The following is a 27,706-nucleotide window of genomic DNA, read 5'->3' as shown; positions in this document are numbered from 1 at the left end:
GCAGAAGAATAGAAAGCAGCCTGCACTTGCCTTTCTGAAATCAAGACTTCTTTCATTAAACTATTAATGTTTTTAATTATATTCCACTGCCTGGTCTTTGTGTGCTATAACCCTTACATAGGAAACTGCCATATACTGAGTCAGACCATTGGTCTATCTAGCTCAGTATTTTCTTCACAGACTGGCATCGGCTTCTCCAAGGTTGAAGGCAGGAATCTCTCTCAGCCCTATCTTGGAGAAGCCAGGGAGGGAACTTGAAACCTTCTGCTCTTCCCAGAGCGGCTTCATCCCCTGAGGAGAATGCTCACACATCAAGTCTCCCATTCAGATGCAACCAGGGCAGACCCTGCTTAGCTATAGGGACAAGTCATGCTTGCTACCACAAGACCAGCTCTCCTCTCTCTCCCTTCTCTCTCTGAATTCTACACACATGCACACAGTTTCTGTACATCTACAGTACATCTGAATGCAAATAAAAACCACTTACACAATTTCTGTTGAATGAGTGTAGGTATCAAAATGGGCAGTGGGCAGCCATCACAGAGTAGTTAAGAAATTCAAATTTGGGATTCAGTGGACTAAGCAGGGAACCAGGAGCAGAGGTGCACCAAGGCAATTTTGGAGCCTGGACCTAAAGGCCTTTGGAGCCACCCCCCATCCCCTGCAGATTAAATGTCATCATGCTTGGCTGGGCAACCACACCACCCAGCACAGACTATAGAGGATTTGGGGGGGGGGCAGGGATTGTGGAGGCCCTGGACATTGGTCCAGAAGTCCAGGGGTAAGAGTGCCTCTGACCAGGAGTAAGGGAACATAACAGGAGCTGCAGTCAGGAGGCAACCCAGAAGTCACAGCCAAGCGGACAAACCAACAACCATGATCAGTCAATAAGCCATAAGTCAGAGCTAAAGCCTAGGGTCAAAGCCAAGCAGACAAACTAGGATCACAGACAGCAATGCAGTAGGACAGAAAGAAGAAGAAAAAGGTATTGAGGCACAGCCTCAAAAAGGAAGGTTTTGTGCCCTTCCTGTTCCAGAGAGATCCAATGAACAGCTTGGCTGAACCATTCAGTCCAGAGACTGAGAGCTCTCTGTTCTGAATGTGGTTCAGCAGTCTGTCATATGAGGCAGCTGTCTATGGCTCTCAGTGTCAACCCTGGCAGTTTCTTACAATAGGCTACAGGTGAGATCAGTAGGATCTCACTGCTTCCCTCTCACGTCATTCCCTAGTGAAGGTAAACTGTGTAGCTCCTCAGGGGTAGTTCTGATTTTACTTCATATATTCTAGACCCCAGTGAGCTCCAGCTTGAATCAATCCATAGATCTTTGACAATATTTTGGAGTTCTCAACCCAAATATAATCTGGAATGAGTTGGAAACAAAGAATTTGTTCAATCGAACAGCTACAGGAAACCTGGGTGGTGATATGCAATGTAGGAATAAGAAAAGGTGCCCTCAGGCAGAGCAGGAATGAGCTAACAGGAGTTCAGAGCTGAAATATCTCAGGTGCTGAAGGCAGAGAGGGATGCATTTATGAATATCAAGGGAAATGAGGAACCAAATGGAGGCTACAGCTCATTAGCCACTATCCGCCCAAAGTGCCAAGGGGCCAAAATGCTGAAAATGTTCCTCAGAAGCACCAGTAATGCTGGTACAAGACACACAAGGATCTCTAGCGCTTATATTTAGGCAGCTAATAAATGGCCCTGAGCATGTCCAAATAACAAATTGCATGTGAGCATACAAATATGCTCCTGACTTTACCAGTCTGGTCCATATAGTTGCTATTAATAATAATTAACCTATTAACTGCTTTTCATGGAAAAAAAATCTGCTAAAACGTACAAAGGACTGGTTAGCCAGTGGGGATTGCCATGATAAATGCTGCTACAAGACGGGATGTAGTCTTCAGATGTAAAGACAATGTTGTCAGAAACCAGTCTACCTCAACTTGCCCTCTGTTCAACACTACTCTTGGGATGCACTAAATGCTTCCTCAGCTGTAACAAGTGAATAATTCATCTACTGTATTTCCTCCCACAGACTAACATGAAAGAGAAAAGGGTCTTAGAAAGTTCACTAGCTAGTGAATAATGAAAGTGCTTACAAATGGGATGCACTGCAATGCTTATTAAATATGCAGTGATAGTGTCATGAATCTCATTTCATTTGAGCCTGAGTTGGTTGCTGGCTCCTTGAAGCACGGCACTTTGATTCATAAAGCTAGTCTTATCACCACTAGTAGTGGTTTCCTGGAGAATTTTAAAGCAGCCAAGAAGGGGTTACAAACATATACATTTTATTGAAAGAAATTCCATGGGGGTAGCAAGACAGTGAAAGAGAGAAATATTTCTCTGCCTCAAAATGATAAAACTCTGGGGCATCCAACATTACTTATAGGCAGTAGATTCATGACAAACAAAATGAAGTAATTATTCACCCAATGAATAATTAACTCATGGGTTTCATTGCTACAAGATGTTGCTGCAGTGAGTGACCACTAGTTCCAGTGGCAGTAGAAAAGAATTCGCTAATTATGTCTATTAACACATACATACCAAATAGTATTTGGACAAAGTATCAGGAATAGCAGTCTTCATAGTGCTCTGCTTACGAGCTTCCTAGTAACATCTGTTGACACTATTGGAGGTGGAATGGCAGACCAGAGATACTTGCTTTAGTTCAGCAAGTCAACTGTTATATTGTTTGGCTTTCTAGAATTTAAGAAAGGGACGTGACTCAATCCAGAACTTCGAAAGGATAAAGTTCTGAAAACTGATAACGTACAACTAACCTTTTACAAAAAAACAATGTAAAGATTTTTGTTTTTTACAGAATATGGATTGATATGAGCCTGCTTAAATGAGCCCTCTTCAAAGAAAGCTCAAAGTTTTAAGGAAAACAATATTAAAGTATGGATCTCACACATTCTAAAAAGGGCAGGTTTCCAGCAGTCTAATCTGGGGACACGAATCTGGCAGCAATCTAATGTGGGAGGTCCACTTTATCAAAATTTCAGGGAAGTCAACCTAATTTGGTTCAGCATCCAATTATTGATCCTTTGGTCCCAAGCACACACACACCCCCAGATTTATCTTCATATCCTGAGAGTGAAATACCATATTTGATTAAACCACGACTACACAATTAGCACAATGGATGCTGGTAGGAACTGCTAGTATTTACATTCTGCACAGTGAGCTATCCATTGAAGAAGCTTCCGCACCAACCAACAGCCCATCTGCACTGCTAACAGAGTTGGGGGCTGCTCTGTGCCTATTAAGCTATATGTCAGTGTAGTTGTGACTTATTCCCATCATTCCCAATGGGAAAATGTCACAACTGTGCTGATGTATTGCTAAGTAGGCATAAAGCAGGCCCACTTTTTCTAGCAGCATGGACGGGCTGTGGTTGGCATGGAAGCAGCAAGCACGCCTCCCTCTTTGACGGGCAGTTTGCTGTGCAGAATGTGAGCCAGTATTAGTTTGTATTCAATCCAATTTTAGACAAGTAGGTCCGATTTCTGTGTGCAATACTTCAACAACTTTTGCAAGCATCAGGGGAATAGTAACACATCCGCTCTTGAAGATACTTCTCAAATGCAGGCCCCTGCATTCTGTCAATATTTAACCACCTGAGCCCTTAGGAAAAGAGCAAGTAAATTAAAAAAAGGTACTAGATTGGCTGCAATCCAGAGCACCACATGCGCATGGAATTTCCACTGCTTTGGTAGATAGAGTTCTGTCCTGGTGGAAGGTGCTTTTCCCTGCCATCACTGAGTGTGAACGATCACTGTTTGCATATATGAGGCTGCATTGCTGAACTGGGACCTTTTTTAAAATTTCTATCGAGTCTTCAGAAACCACAGTGCAGGCACATTTTTCATTTCAACGACCATTCATGCCAACTTAAGCCAATGTACATTTAGGAGACTTGCAAAGGAACCCATTCTAGACTCTGTCTTTTTCTACAAGTAGTAAATCAGAACCTTGCATCCATCTAGCCATCTCTCTTTATAAACACGCTTTGTACATACACAGAGTGAGAGAGATACTGCTGTTTATTAGTTCATTACATATAAATGAGATAATATTTCTAATGCGCTGCTCTTCAGGTTAATAAGGCAAAATTGGCTGGTCTAGAGCCTAATGAGTTGGCTTAGTGCATGCAACTTTGATGGTGCTAAATTAATTCACATGAGTGGAAACCTCAGATTTCATGTGTTCCAAGTGCTGAGACTGTCAGCAAGCAATGGAAAGCTCTGAGAAGCATTTTTGTATTAGGATGTTGCAAGCTTAACCAAGTTCCTCTTTTAGTCTTTTGGATTCCATGGAAAAGGATTGCATGTCATGAAGTCTTCAAAGCCCATCAAGCATTTAAAAATGATGCAAAAATGAAGTTCCAGCAACTGGAGAAATGAAAGTCATCTGCAGGGTACACAGTGATGAAAAATTAAAGAAAGAGCCAGCACATAAACTGAGAAAACTTACTAGGGAGCCCTGAGGGGGCTCTTAGCAAGATGAACATAACCAAAATGCAAAAGCCATAATGTGACATGATATCATTATAATGTCTAAAATAAGTTAGTTAATTACATTGTTCCACCAGGGCTTCAGAATCCAATGCATAAAAAGGCACTTAAAGATTCAAAATGCTTCATCACAATCAGCCAAAGAAAGCAAAAATGCTTTCCTTTAGAAGCAGCATTTTTGACACCATTCCCTGAGAGAGTTAAAGTTTATCATATCTTTGCATTCTGTAATAGTAGCTGTAGTCCCCTACAGTCCTTCCTAGTAGCTAGGAGGGAACTGACTAGTTATAATTCTGTCTTATTATATGTTGGGACAACACCAGAACAAATGAGGTAATGATAGCAAAATGAATGAACTAATAAAATTAGTATACTCTTAGAAGTCATAAGGGCAAGGGTTCAATGAGCAGATGGTGAAAGCATCTGCTAAAATACTTGGACAAGCTCCAGGAAAGATCTTTAGAAACCTACTAAAATAATTCATTTCTATCCAACAAAGTCTCTAAAGCAACTAATAATCAACAAAATGACTATCATAGCCAATTTTCACATACTGTTAATCACAGAAATGAGCTGGTCTTGTGGTAGCAAGCATGACTTGTCCCATTAGCTAAGCAGGGTCTGCCCTGGTTGCATGTGAATGGGAGACTTGATGTGTGAGCACTGCAAGATATTCCCCTCAGGGAATGAAGCCACTCTGGGAAGAGCAGAAGGTTTCAAGTTCCCTCCCTGGCTTCTCCAAGATAGGGCTGAGAGAGATTCCTGCCTTCAACCTTGGAGAAGCCACTGCCAGTCTGTGAAGACAATACTGAGCTAGATAGACCAATGGTCTGACTCAGTATATGGCAGCTTCCTATGTTCCTATGTTCCTATGAGATTTGGACAAAATAGTTATTCAAATAGAAGAACTTCCCTTGAGAACCAGAATTCTGAAACTGTAACTCTTTTTTTGGTGAAAAACTCGATCATGTGGTTTCCCCACCTTCCATTTTAAGTCCAGACAATTATTCTAGTTACTGTCCTATTCCAAAGACGTCGTCTGTCAAGCTAGAATGAGACACTATGGCCAAATTCAGATGTAACATGAAACTGGAGTTAAACAGGGCAGAGGTTGGAAATCCATTATGTCTGAATTCGTGCAACTGTGGTTTTGAACCAAAAGCGACATACGGTTCGCCTCACCAAACTCCAGTTTGAACCTTCAGTTTGCACAAAGGTTCTCCGCCAAGACCTCCAGTTTGGCTGCCGAAGGGTTACGTCTAAATCCATATGCCACCCATTTTGGAACTACAATTACAGAGAGGGGGGCATAGACTTTCTTCGATCATGAGAAAGGGTTCATTGGTTTATAATATCAGTGTGTGTGTGTGTTAGAGAGAGAGAGAGAGAGAGAGAATGAGAATTAGGCCAAGGTCACACATATTTTCTCAGCAGAATGTTTGCAACCCTGCACAGAGTTTCTCATTGTTCTTAGACTTAAGGTATTTGTGAGATGAATTGTATATTTCCCAGCTGATGATGTTGCCTTAATTCCATTTTCTTGTTCCGTCTCCAAAAGTCAGAGATGATTGCTGAGATTCCACACAAAGATATTTTTTTTCCCTGAAGGGTATCCTTGACTTCATGGCAAAGACTTCAGTAACACATGACTTCAATTTTCTAGTTAAACTAAAATATCAGCCAATATTCTTACTCTCAGTGGATACATTGGTCTTTGCTAGCTTGACTACTCACGGTTATTACTCTCCTTCAAGTATTTGTATATGTTGACAGACACCGTCTATTTGGGCGTCTCTGGCTGGCATGATATGCAGCCTTATGAAGGTGGAGCAAGAGCTCCCTCCTTGCCAACTGCCTAAAAACTCGGTGCAGGCAAGGCTTGCCTCACAAGCACAGAGTGCAGGGAGCAGAGGCAATTATCGCTCCCCTCCCCTCCCTGCAAAAGGCCTTTTCATTGCCAGGAATATGTTTCCTTCAAGCCCCATTCAAGGTCTGGACAAGCTTTCTAAGCCTAGCCTACTTCAAAGAGTACTTGTGAGAATAAAATTGAGGCACCCATTGGCATCACGAATGGAGTTACTTGAAAGAAGAGGAGAGAAAAAAGTGTGCAAAATTCCCGAGTGCATTTCACCACTGTGAATGCTTTGTGGTGCTTTCTGTGCCTAGTACTACATGTGATTTATAAGATATCTGCACAATAGGAGGTGATATAGCTCAGTGGTACAGCACATGTGTCTTGCAATACATGCAGAAGATCTCATTTCCTGGTATCTCCAGGTACAGCTGGGAGAAACTCCTGCCTGGAACCTTGGAAATGAAAAAAGCAGGAGGCACCCAAACAGACAAGCAAAAAAGGAGACACTTCACGGTGCTGTGAAGCATTGATTGAAGCCCAAAGCGTTTCAGCCTAGAGGCCTTCTTCAGGGGCAATACCAAAATAACCAATGGTCCAACTCCTTATAAGGTAGCTTCATATGCTAATTTTCAAAAATAAATTTTAAAGGAGAACTAATGACTGTTATGTTATTTTCTTCCTCCATGTTCTCAAAATTAACCAAAATCTCCTAGTTTTTGAACACATAGGAAATGCAGATTTGCTTTTCACAAATCATTATAGATGAGTTAATGGAAGCTATATGCAGTATTTCCCAATACTGAATCATGGTAAATTTAAGAGAAATCCCCATGCCCCCAGAAGTATCTGGTCTATCCAATAATCTGCTCACTCACTCTGAATACTGTATTTAATTGACTCCAGGGTCTTTCCCAAATGGTGGCTTTACCACAGGATAAACTGGGGTAAAACAGAGCATGTTATGAGGGCATATGTTAGCCACTTATACGTACAGTAAAGATAATTTGGAGAAAACTAGGGAAAGTTCACATTGGTGTTGTTTTAATAGGGTTCCTCTCCATTTCTTTCAATTTTTTTCTAAGCAACATTCATACCATTTAGGCAGATCTGGCCACAATTACCCATACCTTGGTCACATCATGGCTGAATTACTGTAACAAGCTCTACGTGGGGCTGCCCTTGAAGAATATTCGGAAACATGCGGCATCTAGGATTTTATCTGGAGCTGCCTGCTGGGATCACATCACACCCATGTGGCAAGAGCAGCACTGGCTGCCAATCTGTTTCTGGGTTCAACGTGCTGGTTTTGGCCTTTAAAGCCCTTAATGGATACCTGAGGGACCACCTGCCAAAGGTTGCTGCCCACTTGATGAGGTCATCTGGGGGGTCTCTGCTCTGGTTGCCGACAATGAGGGAGGCTCAGCTGTTGTGCACGCAGGACAGGGCCTTCTCAGTTGTTGTCTCCAGACTCTGGAATGATCTCCCAGTGGCCATCTGCTCATCAGTCTACACCACAGTTTTTAGAAAATATTGGCTTTTTGCCCAGGCTTTTATGTGATGGTTCCTGTTGCTGTTGCTTTGTATCTTGTGTGGTTATATTGCACTTGTTTTTTAATCTTTTAACCAGATCTGTATTTTTATATTCAAGCTGATATTTATTGTGTACTTTTTATGTAATTTTTGTAGTCTTGTTTTTAACTTTTGTGTGGACTGCCTTGAGATTGTTTTAATGAAAGTGGTATAGAAATTTAACAATAAATAAAACATAATAAAATTTACTCCCCAGTCTTTCTCTGGCCCCTTCTGGCCAATTGCTTACTAGAGGATAGGGATACGCAAATTGATTCAGGTACAAATCAATTTGTACCCAAATCTAGCTGATGCGGGTGATCTGCAGACAAAACAAAGCACCCCTGTGGTCCATTGGCTAGATTCGGGTACAAATTGAATCATGCCTGATTCAATACAAATCAATTTGAGATTCTGATCCCTCCTATTAATTCCCTCAGATTCCCAGCTTTCATTTTTTTAAAAGCTAAGCTCTAGCCCTTGTAGAAGTGGAGTTATGGAGCAAAATGTGTGGTCACTGTTTTTCAAGTGTTTGGATTCTTTGGTGTATAACTTTTCCTCAATGAATCCCTATGAGGATTCATTACACACCTTCATGTTTTACTGTCTTTTTGACAGTGACAACTGTCAACTGCCATGTGCCTGCCAACTACACCCCACTCCCATCTGCAAGGTAGTGAGGTACTACTCAGTTTATGTTCTAGGATTTTCTCCAAGTGTTTAGCTCTTTGTTGTCTAATAACCTCTCCTCATAATGAATCTCTATGAGGATTAATTACACACCAAAGAGTCTAAACACCTCAAAAATTCCTAAAATATAAACTGTGGGGTAGTTGGAACATGGGATGCCACTAATCCCCCATCCTCACATACAAAGTAGTGGGGTCAAAATGAACAGAAGAAATGAAGGTGTGTAATGAAGACACCAAAGAATCTAAACATTTCAAAAATACCTTTAAAATAAACTGAGTACGTGTGTGTGTGTGTGTGTGTGTGTGTGTGTGTGTGTGTGTGTGTGTAGTTGACACATGGCAGCTGATAGTCACTGGAGGTACTGTGCTGGGGGTGGATGGGGTCACTTGCTCTCCCCCTGCTAAATAAAGAGAATTGCCACATTAAAAAGGTGCCTCATTGCCCAGTTAGCAGGGGACAGCTGGGATGACATTCCTCCTCTTTCCTTTCTGTGCACGTGTGGCATGTGTCTTTGGAAATTTTCATCTGGACCCCTGAACATTTATTTCAATTTCCTTTTTACAAACAAAAAACCATTTGTGGGGAGACTTCCACAAGACTGATGACTTGCCTGATCAACCAGGTCTTGTTCCTGGTCTTGTGGTAGCAAGCATGACTTGCCCCCTTAGCTAAGCAGGGTCCACCCTAGTTGCATATGAATGGGAGACTAGAAGTGTGAGCACTGTCAGATATCCCCCTCAGGGATGAAGCCGCTCTGGGAAGAGCAGAAAGTTTCACGTTCCCTCCCTGGCCTCTCCAAGATAGGGCTGAGAGAGATTCCTGCCTGCAACCTTAGAGAAGCCACTGCCAGTCTGTGAAGACAATCCTGAGCTAGATAGACTATTGGTCTGACTCAGTATATGACAACTTCCTATGTTCCTAACCACATGGACACATTTTCCCTGGTCATAAAGCCTGCAGTAAAAATTCTGTCTATTGCCAGCAGGTGACACTCTTCCAGGGGCAAATCTGTAATCTGGCACTTGGCGGCGGCCCATAGCACCCCTTTTCTCCCCGACATTCATGGCAGGGTCAACTGCAGTGCCAAGGGAGGCAGCAGTCCGAGATAGGCTGCCCTTCACCCGCCACTCAGCCGCCACCGCAGAAGCCACTGGCAATTCATCACACATGCAGGTTCCAGTCTGATATTGCCTTACACTTGCGGGTGGGGGGGGGCACATATAGGCCTCCTTGCACATGCCCTTTCCTTGCTGACTCTTGGGTGTGCTTGCATATACTGCTTCTTCTCATTACATACATACACATACGTATCTTCTTCTTCTGCTGCCGGCACAGGGTGTCCCTTCTGTCCCTGCGACACACACGGTGGCACAAGAGGTGGCAGCTGAGCAGTGAGGGCAAGACAGCCTACCCAGGGTTGCTCCCTCAGGGGGGAGAGAGAGAGGCACCATAGAGGGGGCACCACCAGGTTGGAGGGAGGTTGGGCAGCCTGAACATAGGCTGCCTATGCCCTCCCTACTCCATTGCATTCTTCTGCTGGGTTTTGTGTTTGGATAGATTTATCTGAGTTTCTACCCCCCCCCTTGCTCTTTTTTTTCTTTTTTGCCTTTTTGCTCTTGTTTCTTTTTGCCTTCAGGCACTCAATCTTGTGGAAGATCGCCAAGATAAGTGGGTGCATTGTTCCTCCTTCAGGCAGTCAATCTTCCACAAGAGCACCAAGTAAATCTTTTTTTTTTTTTTTTAAGTGAGGCTAAGCTCCAGTGCACAGAGGAAAATCCGAATCGTGATTGGAGGGCACCTTGATGTCTCACAAGGACTAAGGTAAATCCCCCCCACCCCCACCATGTATGAATGCACACTCACCCTTACTGTGGTGAAATGAAGTAAAATCACCACTTGGGAAGGATCCAGGACTAGGTTTTCCCCATGTGTTTTGATATTAGAAATCAGGAACTCGTCTTAAATTCAGAATCCTGGTCCTTTCGAGTAAATGCAAGTATAACTTGTATTTAACCTCTACTTTTTAAGGGGGCCATCTTAAATTCAGAGTCGACTTTGATTTGGGTAAATACGGTAACTACCAAAACAATAATGTCCTTCATTCCAGTATCTGAGTGCTTTATAATGGAGACACCTGAAGCAACTTTAAACAATAATCTCTGGTATTCATGAAACCTTAAGAAGGGCAATTTTAGTAGATATTTTTAAAGCACATAGATGACATAGTTTAGTAGGAAGATATTTTCCCATTTCCAGTGCCTTTTCTTTACTATAGACAAGCAATCCTGGCTAACACACTATATCTATCTATCTATCCATATGACATTTACTGCCTGTAATATTAGATAAAGGCTAAAACCAATAACATGTTGAACCACAAGAAAAATAATATTCTCCCAAATTATTAGATTTTGTATGACTTATTTATTTTTCACCAACACTGTTCACTTGAATATTTTGAGGTGTGAAATTTTCCCCCAAGGATCCCCCGCCCCCGATTCCTCCTGCAATTAAAAAAAATATATATCCTTCTTCCTGGTTCTTTTATATCATCTTTCAGACCATGATCACTTTTACAGTGACAACCTGCATTTGTATCTGTTCCTTCTTCAGGACTTTTTTCTGAAGAAAGTTGCTAATTGCCTTTCTGCCATTCCATCATGAACATCTGGGCATGTTCATAAATTTAACCTTGTTTTCCCGTCTGCACTCACCTGTTTCTCTGTGCTTTTGAACTTTATCTATCTTATCAGTCAGCCTTCCACTCAAGAATATAACCTTGGCACAAGTTTTGAGTCCTCTTCATCCTTCACTCCTCCGATTCAATCCACTACAAAAACTTGCCACTTCCATCTACACAATATCTGTAAAATGCTTTCTTTGCATTGATACTGCGCTTATAGTGGCTGTCTCTCTTGCTGTTTCACACCTGAACTGGGTTTTTCTTTTTTCTTTCTTTTTTCTTTCTTTTTAAGCAACTTTTTTTTACCACCTGACTTCCTTAGACTCAAGCTGGTTTACATAAATGTACAGATGTAAAACTGTTGCAATATTCTGTTCACTGGCCTACCTGTTTTGCACATCTAGCCTCTCATTGTGTTTGACCCCTGCTAACTGGGCAAAGAGGCACATTTTTAACATGGTGATTCTCTTTATTTAGCAGGGGGAGAGTAACTGGCCCTATCCACCCCCAGCACAGTACCTCCAGTGACTTTTGCTGGTGTTTATCTGATGTTTCTTTTTAGATTATGAGCCCTTTGTGGACAGGGAGCCATCTTATTTATTTATTTATTATTTCTCTGTATAGACTGCTAACTTGGCAAAGAGGCACCTTTTAACGTGGTGATTCTCTTTATTTAGCAGGGGGAGAGTAAGTGGCCCTGTCCACCCCCAGCACAGTACCTCCAGTGACTGTTGCTGGTGTTTATCTGATGTTTCTTTTTAGATTGTGAGCCCTTTGGGGACAGGGATCCATCTTATTTATTTATTATTTCTCTGTGTAAACCGCCCTGAGCCATTTTTGGAAGGGCAGTATAGAAATCCAATCCAATCCAATCCAATCAATCAATCAAATAAACCGCTTTGGAAACTTTTATTGAAAAGCGGTATATAAATAGTTGTTATTATTGTTTTCCTTCTGCTGCTCAGCTTGCCTTTTCTACTCTATGTTTAGCAACTCTGCTCTGTTTCTCCATCTTCATGGCTTCCTTATTCTTTTGTATGGAATGTATTAATTTGCTTTTTATCAGGATCAGCTTCACCTTCTGTAGCAATCGGCCCTCTATAACCCTAAAGAGTTAACCAGAAGTGAACCCTGTCCTGACTGACAGGCTAGGGAGCAGCCACTCAGCACATGGTGGGCGGGCTCTTGCAGCAGAAAGAAAGGGGGTTCTTTGTCCTCAGCTGGAACCAGGTAGGGTGGCAACCAGGAGGATTGTAAGGGCCAGAACTCTCTGCCATGGATTTGGTGAGTTCAGGAGAGAAGTCAGGGCTTTGGCTTCAGCTTCAGGGAAATGCTTAATCTAGGGAACAGTTTGTTAGTTAGCTCACATTAGACTTCTTATTTACTTTGGTGTACTTTTCAAATCCTTACAACTGGTCTATTGAGTTTTATCTGTAACATAACAAACTAAGAAGCACTAGCCTGTGCCCTTTCTATCCATCCAGGAGTGTTGAAAAAGTTGCTGTAACCTTTGAAGGTGCTTTTACAGGTTCCTATATTCCCTGTTCCTTGCAACAGGGGTGCTTTTTAAAAGTATTGTTGTAACTACTGAGTATCTTTACCTGTAACTAAAAGCTGAAAAAGCCTCAGACTGAAGCAGTCTGTAGTATTTTGTATAAAGTTTTATATTTTTGTTATTTGTATTTTCCCTGCCTATGAGTGGATTTTTAACTCAGGGAAAGGGGTTTTACTCTGGTGCAAATGTCTCAATGTTAATTGCTCAGCAACCTACCAGTTTTTCTTACCACGTGGAAGCTGCACATGGAGGGTTTTTTTGGGTCCACCCTGGTTGCATATGAATGGGAGACTAGAAGCGTGAGCACTGGAAGATCTTCCCCTCAGGGGACGGAGCTGCTCTGGGAAGAGCAGGAGGTTTCAAGTTCCCTCCCTGGCTTCTCCAAGATAGGGCTGAAAGGGATTCCTGCCTGCAACCTTGGAGAAGCTGCTGCCAGTCTGTGAAGACAATACTGAGCTAGATAGACCAACGGTCTGACTCAGTTTATGGCAGCTTCCTATGTTCCTATGTATTTTTTCCATTGGCAAAGAGAAAGAGAGTTTCCCTGGAATTACACCCACACCAGTGGCGGGGGGATAAACTCTGTTAAAGAGTGGGTGTGGTGGCAGTGATTGGACTACTAAAGGGACTGCCTTTGTTGAGCAAACATGGAGGGAATGATTCAGAATTTTTGCCCCCCCCCCCCCCGCCCATGTGGCCTTGCTCTGAGACAAAGCCTGGGCTTAAATCTGCTACACCTTCAATCAAACGGTCCATCTAATCCAGTAATGCCTGCTCTGGACTGGATGTATTACACAGGCACAGGAATCCTGTGTGTATTAAAGGTGAATGGGTAGAGATGTAAAACAACATTCTATAATGTTATTTCACCCAACAGCAGAAGTTGAAAAGCACATATGAAACCCCAACACCAATTATACCCAGTTGGTGGTGAATATCCAACAAACCTCTTGGGTCAGCAATGTAAAGATGCACTGCTCAGGTAGCTAGCTAGCTTACAGGGTTGTTGCCGGGGATAACCAGGGAGTGGAAGGAAACCAGACATAAGCAGTATATTTTCTCTTTCTGGCTAAGTTACCTTACAAGTTTGTTGTTGGGGATAAGTCATAGTTTGGGTATTTTTGTTTTGTTTTGATAATCCAAGTGTAAAGAAGCAGTAGTTTGCCCTGTTATTGTGAGGTGTGGGGGGGGGGGCAGGGTTGAAACCCAATAGTAACCTAGGGTCCTTATAGTGTTATCACAGTAATATTATTATTTAAAAACTATTTAAAAATTATTTTTAAAAAATTAAAACAATGCAACCAATCAAAAATGCATTGTGTGGACATTTGCCATACAGTAAGTATAAGCATATTTCACTTTTGTTATGTATGACGCACAGGGCAGTAGTTAATGTACTCTTGGACACCATTTAACCTTCACGAGATGTCATGAAAATGCAAACGTTGTTGTTATGTTGTGGGGTAACTATGTATCCCAAACCCGACATTGTTCTGATTATGGGGTAATGACCTCTCACACTTAGCCAATGAAAAACCAGTGACAGTATTAAGTAACCCGGCGGGGGGGGGGACTTTATTGTCTTAGAACTAACTAACCAATGAGAACACATTAACATTTTTTCATTAACTCATTAAAAAACATAATTTCCAGGAGAAAGTTTCTTAGCAAAATAGCACAAAAATATTAGAAAAAACACATTAAGAATATTAAATTATTAGCAGTAACAATTCAGAGGGGGAAAACTTATGTCAGAAACACAAATCAATACTTCTGTTTTACAGTCAGCACACAGCTGCATTGTATTGAGGTGAACAACAAAAACAGCTTTAGACTTCCTGGGTACATAGGAAACCATGTACACTTCCCCATCAAAAGCAAAAATAGATAAAAACTGCTCCCTTCTGGAACTTGGATGCATTTCATTAAGCCAGGTATTCCTTTAGCAGACTTTCTGCTCTGTACTGGTGAAAAAATTATCACCCACCACTTTCCTTCCTGAATGGTACCATGGCTGAACAGGTTTTTCTACAACACAGGTACCTAGGTGTTTTCCATCCTGCTCTCCAGGGGTGTCCAGGGGTGACACAGGAGTCAGATGTTAGGTCAGGTGCTGTTAGGTGTTAAGGGGTAGAAATTCTGAGATTGTTCCAAAGTTGCCATTATGGTTAACTTTGAATGCACCCCTGACCAATAGATCACCTTCAAAACATATTGAGGGGTTACACAAGGGGCGGTCATTGCTAGGTGCCAAGAGGTAAACATTCCAAACATTATGGTTAACTTTGAATGAACCCTGACCCATATGTCAACCAAATAAAACTTGCAGAGGCAAACCAAGTCCTAGAATAATATATTGCATTAAGATAGTGGGTATTATGCAAGTCAAATAACTCAGGAGTATGACTGTACCCCTAATGGGGCACGCTTGTACCCCAGATATTTTTTCTTTAAATCATGGTGGCAGAACCATTTATGGTAATAACCTGCTCTTTGCAGGTTTTGTTTACTGGGGTGTCACTGACAATGTCCTGAATTGACAAAAGTTTAGAATTAAGAACTAACAATTAATTGTTTTGAGCTTCTATGAAAACTGAAATACCCCATGCTAGCTGGTGAAGTTTAAGACAAGCCACAACTTTATTTGATGTTCGTCAAATAAAGTTGTGGCTTGTTTAAACCCGAGCATTCATGGCTGCCTCTTTATTACACCTGGCAATACTAAAGCAGTATTTTCACTTTCCTTGTACTGAAGACATTTATATGAAATGTGGTGCATATGGGATCCTCCATTTTAAAAAGTGAGGAAATTAAATAAAAGCAAAAACATTTATTTTATGAGGATAGTTATAGGAGCTCCAACTGAACTGCAAAAAGTGAGGAAATTCAATGGCCCATGACATTTGTGCCAAGAAGGTATGAGATCTGATCTCCAGTCTGAGATATTGTACTGGCCGAAAAAGTCATAACCATGGAAATGCAATTTGGCTAGGTCCTCCATGCTCCAATCCACTACCTGCATAGGTTGGTGTCAACAGCAAAAGGTGAGGCATCTGTTTTCATGTGCCTGAGCTTATGGTGAGTGAAATTACCTCTCTTATTAATTGTGCTGATTGTAGTTGTTGCCTACTAAGGTAAAAGCATTTACCATATGCTCAGAGGCACACATAACCAAATTCTTCTTAAACATTGCTTTAACATTAATCCCTAGTTATGATTCTGTAGGCCAGGAATGCCTACACTTGACTGGAAGTATTCACCATTAAAAAAGCCAGCATGGTGTAGTGGTTGGACTAGGACTGGGGAGACCCAAGTTCAAATCCCCATTCAGCCACGATACTTGCTGGGTGACTCTGGGCCAGTCACCTCTCTCTCAACCTAACCTACTTCACGAGGTTGTTGTGAGGAGAAACTTAAGTATGTAGTACACCGTTCTGGGCTCCTTCAAGGAAGAGCAGAATATAAAACGTAAAAAATAAAATAAATAAATAAATAATAAAGTTCTTAATGTTTAGATCTCTCGACTTTCTTGCTTTCTTCTGTTTGTCCTCCTTTCCTTTTATATCCCTTCTAATTCTCTTCATTCTGTTAGTTCTAATAATCTTCTTAAATCCTCTCTGTTCCTTTTCACCAGTTTCTTTCTACTGTGACGTCTTACTTACAGAATGCCCTTCCGGAATATTTGCACTGCTTCATTCATTCTTAATACTTTCTTTCTCATATTTTTTCCTATTTGAATTTTTTTTCCATATCTTTGTTCCCCTCTTCTCAGACCCTTATCTTGTTTTCACTCTTCCTCACAAATCCCCCTCAAGCGTTTTGTCTACTCTAGCTTGTAAACCAGTGGAAGGAGAGCCCCGTTTGGACATAATCCCAAACCAGAGGAAAATATACTAAAGGTTTGAGTTTGTGGTAATCCGAAAGCATGAAGCCACAGTTTCATCACCCAACCGCAGTTCCATTTTCACACCCAAACCTGAATTTGAACCCTTGGTTTGTAGTGAGTTTTGCTGCAGAAACCCGAGGTTAGAAGGCAGCATTGTGTCATCAGAATTTTGTCAGTGCTAAAAGCTGAGTTTTCTGTGCAAGCTCCTCTTGCCACCAGAAAGAGGCCATCTCAGAGCATCCCAGAAATGCTTCAGTTCTATGGCAGCCACGTTTCTTGCTGGCTGCCTCTTGGAGCTGATGCTGTGCCCTCTGCCATCTCCTTGTTCTTCCTGTCACTGCTTGGCAACAGGGATGCAGTTCTTGCACTTAAAGGGATGGAAGAGTATTGGGGAAAGCATGCTTTAAATACAAGAAGGAAAACAGACAAATGTGCAAGGAGCCCTTTCATTGACCTAACACCTGGTCTAGCCCTGTTCCTGGGCCTCTCAGATGTTACCAATGGAGTGTAGTTCATTGGTCTTTATGTACACTAATGTGTGGAAGGGAGAGGAACCAGACCAAGAGACATGCCCAAGAATCCCAGGGGAAGACTGTCCCCAAAGGGCTCACAGTCTAAAAAGAAACATAAGATAGACACCGACAACAGTCACTGGAGGTACTGTGCTGGGGGTAGATAGGGCCAGTTACTCTTCCCCTGCTAATCAAAGAGAATCACCACATTAGAAGGTGCCTCTTTGCCAAGTTAGCAGGGGTTATTGAGGTTAAGCAGAATCTCGGCTGGTGGTTAAAACAATGTTTAAAAATCAACACAGGTTAAAATACACGAAACAAGAAACACAGTAGCATAAAACAATGATTAAAATTAATTCTAATTAAAAGCCTATGAGAACAGGTGAGTCTTGAGGGTCTTCCTGAAAACAAACAGAGAAGAAGATTCTCTTATTTCAGCAGGGAGCATATGCCAAAGCCCCAGGGCAGCCACAGTGAAAGCCCAGTACTAGGTTGCCACCAAACGAGCCGGTGGCAACTGTAACCGGATCTCTCCAAGATCGTAACAAGCAGCAGGGCTCATGTCAAAGGAGGTGCTCTTAAATACCCTGGACCCAAGCCCTTAAGGGCTTTATAGTAATAACCAGCACTTTGTTTTTCACCTGGATAATTATTGGCAGCCAGTGCATTTATTTCAAAAATGGTGTTATATAGTCTCTTCGTGTTGTCCCAGAGACCAGTCTGGCTGCCACATTCTGTATCAATTGTGATTTCTGGACTATGTACAAAGGCATCCCCACGTAGAGTGCATTACAGTAGTCAAGCCTGGAAGTTACCAGCATATGTACCAGTTTTAAGGTCATTTACCTCCAGAAATGGACGTAGCTGATGTATCAGCTGAAGCTAATAAAAAGCGTTTCTGTACACTTCCTCAACCTGAGAAACCAGGGAGTGCTTTCAGTCCAGAAGCACTCCCAAGCTACGTACCTGATCTTTCAGCCAAAGAAACAGAAATCATTTCAATAGTACTCATCATCTACTCCTTCCCCTTCCACCCCATCCTTCCAGACTTCCAAGTAGTCCAGGCCACCTTGGGTGTTTGAGTGGTTTCGGGTTGGGTGGGCAGACAAGTAGAGACAGGGGATGAATCCCACATCCCAAGTTGGGCTCAATGCTGTGGTGAATGCAAACAAGCTACCATGGTGCACTCTTGGACAGGACACCCTAGGATTAGAATGGTCCCTGGCTAGCCAGGTGACTGTGAGAAGTTAAACTGAGCATGGAGATATGTTGCAGGAAGACAGGACTCTTTAAAGGAGCACTTATATTATTGGTTCCCAGCAGTCACCAGGACAGGGAGTGGTGTTGTTGAGGGTTGCTTTCCCGGACTTGTGCAAGACAGTGGTCTAAATTGTCTTTGCCCTGCTGAGGGCAGGCAGACACTGCCAGAAAAGCATGACTGCACTGAGCACAACCCCTCTAACATCATAGCCAATGGCTGCAGCTTCTCTGGAATGCTGATGCCTTGTCCACAGTCTGGCGACATGAGCGGAACAAAGTTTGCAGGGATGCAGCCTAGCTGGACAAGGAAGAGGGAAGGGTTCCTCTGCCCAGAAGCAGGAGGTTGCAAAACTGCAGTTGAATGATCTGTGGCACGATTCCTGGCTTTACAAATTTACCACAGCTTTGTCCACCTGAGGTTTCACACTATGTCCAAATGGGGCCCTTGTCTACTTACTTGTTCTATGTACACCCTGTAGAAAGATGTTTGGAAATTTTTAAAACCAGTTTAAATGCTATAGATTCGTGTTTCTCAATGTTTTGGGAGTCATGGGCTGGTAGATTATCCATGCATAGGTTCCTGGACCAGCAGTTAGTAAGGGGGTCACTCCCCTTGCCCCCAACCCCAGGCACCCCCCCTCAAAAAAAAAAAACAAAAAACCGGTTTTGGGCAGTTCTCTGGAGCTCATTTCCAGGCAGCCCTCACTGCTGGATAATGTTCATTTCGAGGAAGTGAAATTGATGTTATCCAGCAGCAAGGGCTGCCTGGAAATGAGCTCTGAAGAGCTACCGGTGATCCCTGCTGGCCCAACATTGGGTTTTTTTTGGGGGGGGGAGGTATTAGTGATGCCTCACGGACCAGTATGCAATGCCTCGCGGACTGGCACTGGTCCACAGAACGGTGGTTGAGAAACACTGCTATATATCATATTATAGATTATATTACTGTCCTATACACTCAACTTAAAACCCAAGATGTTATAATTCAAGAGGAGTGAAACAAGTGTTATATGTGTATGTCAGATTTTGGCAAATGAAACTTGCTTCTAGCTGATTGTGTGGAGAGAAAAGGGGAGCTGTCAATTGTTCACAGAGAATAACTTGCTTGTAGCTAGAAACCAGAGTATTCTTTCCTAAGATAAACATATTCCTTCGTTCTATATCTGTCTGATTAAATAAGTCTCTGTATTGCTCTGTACACCTCTTGTCTCAATTAAGAGTGACTTGCTTTCTTGGAATCCTTTCATCCCCTGATTCAGTTATACTTTACTGTCTACTTCAGTTCAACTTATTGGCAAGACTAGATGAACAGAGGACAAAGCCAGAAAAGAAGAAGAGAAGGTTTCTATAATACCAAATATTGCAACCCAGCTATTCGCCCCCCCCTTTCACTCCATTAAAATGTGAATCCAATCTAACATCACAGCATCTGTCTTATTTCCCATTCTTATTACTGTATATAGAATAGATTGCACTTCTGCACATTTTCTCTCAGCTGTTGCATCAATAAATAGATTACTCTTTTGCAGATATTTATAATCTAGCCAAAAATAGAGTGGATATTATTTTTATTTGATTGCAGTTATGCACAATTCACAGGCCAATCACTAAAGAAAACTCTTAGTGTATTCTGATTTTTATGTTTGTCATGGAAAGCACTTCTCTCAATTTTGCACACATAGGACATAATCCACTGAAATGTAAGGGAGCCCTAGAGCAACTCATGTAGTAAAGTCATCCCCCTTTCTTTCTATAAAGGCCTCTAAGCTTTAGTCCAATGACCAGTTGCTTTTTAAGCCTCCAAATTTTAGAAAGCCACTTATGAGGCATGGGAAAGAAGGAAGAGCTTGCTGCAAAGAAAAAAGGAAGGAACTGTGTAAGCACATTGCACATTATATGGCAACTATAGCATGGATCCACTCAATTAAAAGATAGCAAAATGGCAAAAATACATGTAACACCCTGACATCATTCACACAATTGAAATCTGTGTTCTACCCAGGTTTGGTAGCTGTGTGTGCTCCCAATTTTTGGTTGTTAAGCTAAGAGGAAACCCTGTATAGAAGTGATTGTGTTGAAGCAAGGCAGGAAGAAAAGCTACCTAGATTTTGTTGGAGCTAGGACCCTGGCAGGATCAGTTCCCAGCTGCAATCTCTCATAGTGACCACTGGGAGGCAGGGGGGGTTAGAGACATGGATAAAAGTGCTGGACTCCTCCCTTCTTTGTTCTTCCAGTGTTAGTCTCCATTTTGTCTCTCCAGAGATGGCTGTTTGTTTTGGTCTCTTTCCTCAGCCATGAGCTACAGCTGAAATTAAGCTGCAGGCTTATTCACATTTGTTTGTAACCTTTTCCTTAAATAAATCCTTGTAGTCCTTCAATACTAAAGAACTGTCTCAAGACCTCTTGCGTTGCTGCATTCTCACCAAACTGATTTTGCTTTGCTATTTGAAGACTGAACTGCTATTCTTCCCCTACAAACGGTTATGAAGCCCAGAAGCCAGTAAATAAGAGAAAAGCCTAGAGAGTTAAATAGAAAGCAAAGAGAAAGACTTTGAAAATGGAGACAGCACAAGGATTCCATATGACTGAGAAGTTGCAAGGTCCTGAGTATGAGTCTTTCAAGATGGAGTTGCTCCTCAAGAGTCACGGACATGGCAGTGTTCTGCCATGCAATTTGTTCATGCAATGGTTTTCAGACACTATTTCAGACACTTTTGGAGTGTGAGGACACAAATTGAAGTATATGCGCTCTTGCACAACAGTGAAAGAATGCTGGCACTTTGTTAAGAGCCTGCAGCAGTGTGGGTGGATCAGCACCACCTGCATTATGGTGTGCAATATTTGGGCCAAAGCCTTTTCTGCCAGTGAAGCTTGGCAAGCTTGGGCCTGGTTATACATGTTAAGGCTTATAATGCTCACCTCAAGAAGAGGTGATATTTACAGAGCCTCTGAATTCTTTTCCAGTTCAGACTGAAATTAAAGCTAAAGAATTATTCCTGACTTATCTACTCCACAGCCTCCCAACCTATCAACCTCCTGCTCACCCTGCCCCCAAATCAGCAAAATGTCATCTCCTTCCTTTAAAACAACATTTACCCAACTGGGAAAGCACAACATTCCATCCACAGGAAGCGGGAAGTGTATTCCTCCATGCCATTTCCAGAAAAATTGAGGTGCTTAGAATGAAAGGCCCTGGTAACAAGACCCTGGTCGCCCTTGGAAAGTATCATTCCCATAAGGGCTACTGCAACACTTCAGGGGCTGAAATGGGGTTTGAAATAAGTCAGGCAATTTCCCCTGATGCAGAAAATTATAAAATGGAACACAGTTTAGCATATTTCCAACCCAACCCAAGGTGGACTAGGTCGATGATGTATTTTTCTAGTCCCTTTCCCCACTATATTCAGCAGACACAGGCATCTGTATTGTTTACATACCAATAAAACACATGTGTTCATCTAAACTTTCAAGAGTGTTTGACTAACACAATGAAGTCATTCGCACAATCAGAAACTGTGTTCTACCCAGGTTTGGGAGCTGGGTAGCTTTTCCTCCTACTTTGCTTCCACACAATCACTTCTACCCAGGTTTTCCTCCTACCTTGCTTCCACACAAGTGATAATTGGGAGCATACACAGCTCCCAAACCTGGGTAGAACACAGTTTTGATTGTGTGAATGACCACTAGATCAATTAATCTTGTAGCTTCTCTGTTGTTCATTGAGGCTCTAGGCATGGTGAAGTTGATTATTGATTCTTTTCTGTGGCTCCTCTACTTGACTGATTGTTGGATTATGTTGTTGTTTTAATGCATTGTATTGTTTAATTTTGTCAGCCACATTGGGGACCCAAATTGGTTGGAAAGATAGGGTATAAATAAATATTGATGGGGGTATAAATGATGGGGTATAAATATTTTAAATAAATACTGCTTGCAGATAATAAGAAGGCCATGTGGTATCATATCTAACTCTCCATTTATTTATTTTTCAAGCCACCAAGTTTTAACATGATGATAAAAGCTATAGGACAGTAAAGGAGAAGACTAGGCATAAACTAAGTAAAGGGCACTGCAAGAAGAAGAATGCACCAATTATTTCTGAAATCAGCTGCACCGATAGTGAATGGACTAAATGGTCATTCTAAATTTTAATTGAAGGTAATGAGGGGTGAAATGGTTTCTTGGTGTTGGATGGAGTAAGCATGCAACAAGGGGGTAATCTGAATGTGAAGAAAAGAGAACACTGAGAAAGCAAAGGAAGATATAAGAAGGAAAGGAGAAAAGCGGGGGAGACAATAAGCTACATCCTATGCAGTCTCCCATTGACGCTGAGAACCCACCGGGGCTGCTGCACAACTTCAACAGCAGCCCTGATGGTGTAGCGATGGGGCTGCTGTGCCATGACTTCAAAGCAGCACAGCGCTTTCCCTCCATTGGTTCCCAATATTTGGAAATGCATCTTTGTCCTCTCCATCAGCAGCAGCCCTGATGGATCCTTAGCATTGGCAGGGGACTGTGCAGAGTGTGCCGAGTATCTGATGGTGTGACATGTGAGGAGAAAGAAAAACAGAGGTGGGAAATAGAGCACAGTGTGGTGGTGGTGGTGGTGGTGTGTACAGAGGCGCTCTTCCCCCTGGACTTCCAGGCCTCCACACCCCCTAGGGCCCCAAAATCCTCTTTAGTCTGTCCCAGGTGATTTGGTCTCAGCGCTGGCGGCCTCTGCTACACTGGGCAACCAAGCGTGACTGTGACCTGTGCTGGGCGGCCAAGAGTGGCCTCTGCTTAGAGCGGGGAGTGGGATGGGAATATGTGGGATGGGAATATGTTAAGTTGCATGTTGAAATGTTTCTGCTAATGCATATTTGCATAAATATACCTGTTTTACATTCGTTCATTCTCGTGAGTGCAGTTGCTGTTTGTGCCCTCAAGAACCCACATGCTAAAAATCTCTCTCTGTGTGTGTGAAGGGATGATGCTTAACTTGTGGGGTGGGGTGAGGGGCTCCAAAGGCCTTTAGGTCCAGACTCCCAAATTACCTAGGTGCACCTCTGGGAGTATATGCGAAAACAAACAATACTCAAGCAGCACCCACATTTCATGGGTGATGAATAATTTCCTTCAAGTGGTAATTCATTAGACAAAACCAGAGCTGCTTTCTCCACACAGTGAGAGTGATCCACAGTCCCAACCTATGGAAAGGCTCATCCATCTCCTCTTTGAAAGGAAACAGCCCATGCATAAAGTGGGCAATTGTGTGCCATGGCTTACTGGGCACCCAGTCTTTTGCACTCCTGGTTAAGAGCATGCTCTCAGAGATCATGGTGGGAGGAGGAGGTTATCTCATACCTGCCATGTCCCTATTTTCCCATGTACCTGAATGGGAAAATAGGGACATGTTGGTAGGTATGTTATCTGTAACACAGATGTGGGGCCAACCCAATTTACTTTTTTGTAGATCAAAACCTGCTTTTATTTACTGTTATATTTCAAAGTGTCAGCCATGCCAAACATTTTGGATTGAAGGAGCAGTGATCCTTTCAGTAAAGCTGATAGAATCTCTAACAAGAAGGTTGCATTAATATGGTTTTCACTAACACACATTTTTATTTCATTTATAACTTAAAGTAGAAAAATATTTATTAAAGTGGATACATTTTCTAAAGAGTGCTACAGAAACCTGTACCATGGTCATTTTCTCTTTAACAAAAGGCAGTCTCTTATTCAACAAGATTTTGGGATTGAAAATGTAAATGAGGTCTCTTTCAATTACAGATTATTTCTCCATTCCATGCTGTACGCAGATACCATAGCCTTATTTCACAATTCTGTAATAAAACCCATAGAAAGTTGATATGCTAATTTATCTAATGTAAAAAAAAAAAGATGTTATTATACACAACATTAGTGTGGTCTATTTCAATTCAATCATAAGAGCAGAATGTTATTTTATAATAAAGAGGGCTTACAGCGCTAATTAACGGTGTAGCACTTTCAATAAAATCTGCTAAGTACATTCTACTGCACATTTAATTTAAATTGAAAGTGATAAATACTGTAGGTTAAATCAATACTAATTAACTCTTACAAAACATCTGCCAACTAACAAATCTTAGGTTGTAGATGAAGTTAAGGCAAAAGCAAACCTGTTTCGCAGCTCCTTATAAGGAGCAGTGATTGTAAGGTGGGTAGACTCCTTTACGGAAGAGCACTTTTGTCACAGGGCAAGACATCAATCCATATTTCAACCTGTGAGAATGCTATCATTAGTCAGGCCATGTGTGCCTTGACATCAATTATTGTAATTAGAGTAAAATTAAACCATTAGAAATGGGTGTGAAGACCCAAGAATTATTTACAGCTTTAGACACCTGCCCACACAAGCAGATTGTGCCAGAAAACCAGCTTGTCTTTCATAAGATTAATAACTTCAGCAAGTTTTTATTTGGTGCTCCAGTACCATAAAACATGCACTCAAGTTGAGTTCAGCATCAGAAGTGTGTATCATACACAGACTCTGATTTCGACTAAACTAGCCTAATACCTGTAAAGAAAAAGGTCACATGAGCAATAACCTATCAATCAATCGTTTATTTCGATCAAAGATCAAATACTGTACGATTACCATATGAAAAGTTTATACATTTCTTAGCTCCCATATATTCAAGCAGCAGCAGTGAATGAAAGTTAAGGGTTGATGATGGGCATCAAAAATGAATTAACTTTGGGAAGAATTTCCTTCCTTCCTTTTGATGTGTAGACTGCCTTCTCCCAAGGCATTCAGCATGTGACTATATTATTAACAAAGTAGTCACATATATATCACCTGCATGGAACTTTTAGCCTGCCTACCAGAAAGAACAATAGTGTGAGGAACAGTACCTGAGAAACGGGGATGCAGGCTGATGTGCAGTGCAATCTTACAGGGGTGGAGCAAGAGCTCCATCCTTGCAAGCAACCAGTAAACTAGCTGCATGCATAAACTAGCTTGGCTTGCAGCCCAGTGTGGGCAGAGGGGGAGGGGAAAGTGATCTTTGCTTCTCTCTCTTCCCTGCAAATGCTCATTTCTCTGCCAGGAATATGTCCCTGAGGGTCACGCAGCCCTTAAAGACATATTCCTGGACACAACTGCTCTTGAAGAGAGTGAAGTGAAGCAAATAGCTTCCCCCTCCCCCTCCACTATCCCAGCACTGTGAAACAAGCAGTTAGTTATATTGCTCCTTGTGAGGAGAGAGCTTTTGCTCCACCATCGTAAGGCTGTGCAGCATGTCAGCCACACTGTGGCACAAACCTTCACATTCAGGGCTGGTGTTAGGAGTGCAACTGCCAAGAGCCCAGGGCCTCCGGAAGAGCTGACCACTGATCTCGTAGACCACCTCTGTGGTCTCCTGTGCAATGGTACTTAAGGGAGGTGCCTTGCCAGAGCTGGGCTGGGAGGGGCTGCTGTGTTACTTGGGCTTGTTGACACCTGGAAGCTGCAGTGAGCTCATTCTACCCCTCCCCTCTGCAGGTAACAGGACTTAAGGGAAGTAGTGTAGTGTACTTACGGGAAGTACAAAGGCTCTTAGCCTGGGGCTCACAGCCTGAGGCACAGAGGTTGAAGAGTGGTAGTATCACTAGGGAACACCTGTGGTCTGCAAGGATGGTGATAACAACATGATAAGCAATCCTGCTCATCAAGTAATACATCTGATGCATGCAGGAACCCACTTCCCAGTGGTCTGGGGGGTGAATAGGACGTTTGCTTTTAGTACAGTCTCTGTACTATTAATTGTACTTTGCCTTTTAATTCTGTCCACTTGTGGTGTTCTAGTATGTGCCTGGGAGAGCAGGGAACTGGAGGTAGTCTGGGGGCCACTATTTCTCGAGTGACGGGCAAAGGGAGATATGGCGGTGAGAGCTGCACAGGGTCATTACAGGGGGAAATGGTCTAGGCAACGGAGGCCTATTCCCTTTCCCAGCTCTTTTCTCAATCCTATAGCTCCAGGGAGTTCTGGGAACGCTCCCTCAAGGATTAGGGTTCTGTTGTTGAATGCCAGGTCAGTAAATGCAAAAACATCTCTCATCCATGATTTAATTGTGGGTGAGAATGCTGACCTGGTATGTGTGACTGAGGCCTGGTTGGGTGAGCTCGGTGGCATGGCTCTTTCCCAGTAATGCCCCTCCAGGTTTCATGATCCTACAGCAGCCCTGCCTTGAGGGGCGGGGAGGCCCACCCTCAGGGGCAAACACTCAAAATTCTGATATTGTCTAACTGGGCATCTGGAAAAGAGATGACATGCCTCGGCAACCATCTGGTCTGATTGTGATGGATTTTTTTCAGTTAGTGCAGCCTGAGGAAGTGGACAAGATCCTAGGCAGTGTGTAGGCAATAGCATGCACTCTGCACCCTTGTTCTGCATGGCCAGCAAAATCTGCTAGCTAATGGACAGGTAAGTGGTTGGAGCCAATTATTAATGTTTCAATAAGAGAGGGCAATATGCCATCGAGCCTCAAGCAGGTGGTGCTAAGAAAAAAACCTCGCTTGATTCCACCAATTTTGATAACTATCAATCTGTTTCTAACCTTCCCTTTTAAAGCAAGGTGATAGAGCATGTGGGGAAGGTAACAGGGGAGCAGGGTTATTCCATCTACCTTGCTGGGACCTACCATCTAGCCCCTTTGCCTCCTGTGGACATTCCAGCTCAGACGGAGTGCAGCCCGCTTGTTGGCTGCCAAGTTCCAGTTGGCTGGTTGCCAGCCTCCCAGCTTACTGAAGATTGCTGAAGTTCCATCACCTGCCGCCTGTCCTGGGAGCTGCTTGTGTGAGGAGTGGCTTCTGGGGCTTGCAGTGTGGGACTGAGGGCTGGGGGGTTGGGTTGGGCCAGGCCTCTTGCAGACATGTGTTTGGGCTCTCTTGGGGGGGGGATGGTGCTGGGGGTGTGCCTAGCAGTTCAGGGGCAGCTATTACTGTAGTGGTGGGGAATAGAAGAATTGGCGCTGGCAGAGCAGCTGGCCGTTACAGGGGAAGGGAAGTCAGTAATTTAATAACTGTTTCCAATTCAAACTGTTCTGTCAACTCTTCGGCCTTGGGAAGCAGCTCCAATGACCAACAGAATCTGGCCTTGCTCCTTTGCAATGCCAAGTCAGTTCAGAATAAGACCGAAATTTTCCACGATCTGATCGT

The 27,706-nt window shown here is 42.7% G+C and overlaps 1 long non-coding RNA gene across 3 annotated transcripts in view; it reads right to left on the bottom strand.

Annotated features, from left to right (window-relative positions):
• Positions 1 to 24,193: 24,193 nt before the first annotated feature.
• LOC128342570 (uncharacterized) overlaps positions 24,194 to 27,706 on the bottom strand; it is a 48,621-nt gene continuing 45,108 nt past the window's right edge. For 2 of the 3 annotated variants that reach the window (XR_008315085.1, XR_008315087.1), the window contains one exon: positions 24,194 to 24,368. This is a non-coding gene — a long non-coding RNA (uncharacterized LOC128342570). Of the gene's footprint in view, positions 24,369 to 24,686; positions 24,790 to 27,706 lie in introns of all 3 variants that reach the window. The other variant, XR_008315086.1, reaches the window with a different exon arrangement.

Source organism: Hemicordylus capensis, chromosome 2, assembly GCF_027244095.1.
Source record: "Hemicordylus capensis ecotype Gifberg chromosome 2, rHemCap1.1.pri, whole genome shotgun sequence".
NCBI classification, from domain to species: Eukaryota; Metazoa; Chordata; class Lepidosauria; order Squamata; family Cordylidae; genus Hemicordylus; species Hemicordylus capensis.
This window is presented reverse-complemented; position numbering and strand designations above follow the sequence as displayed.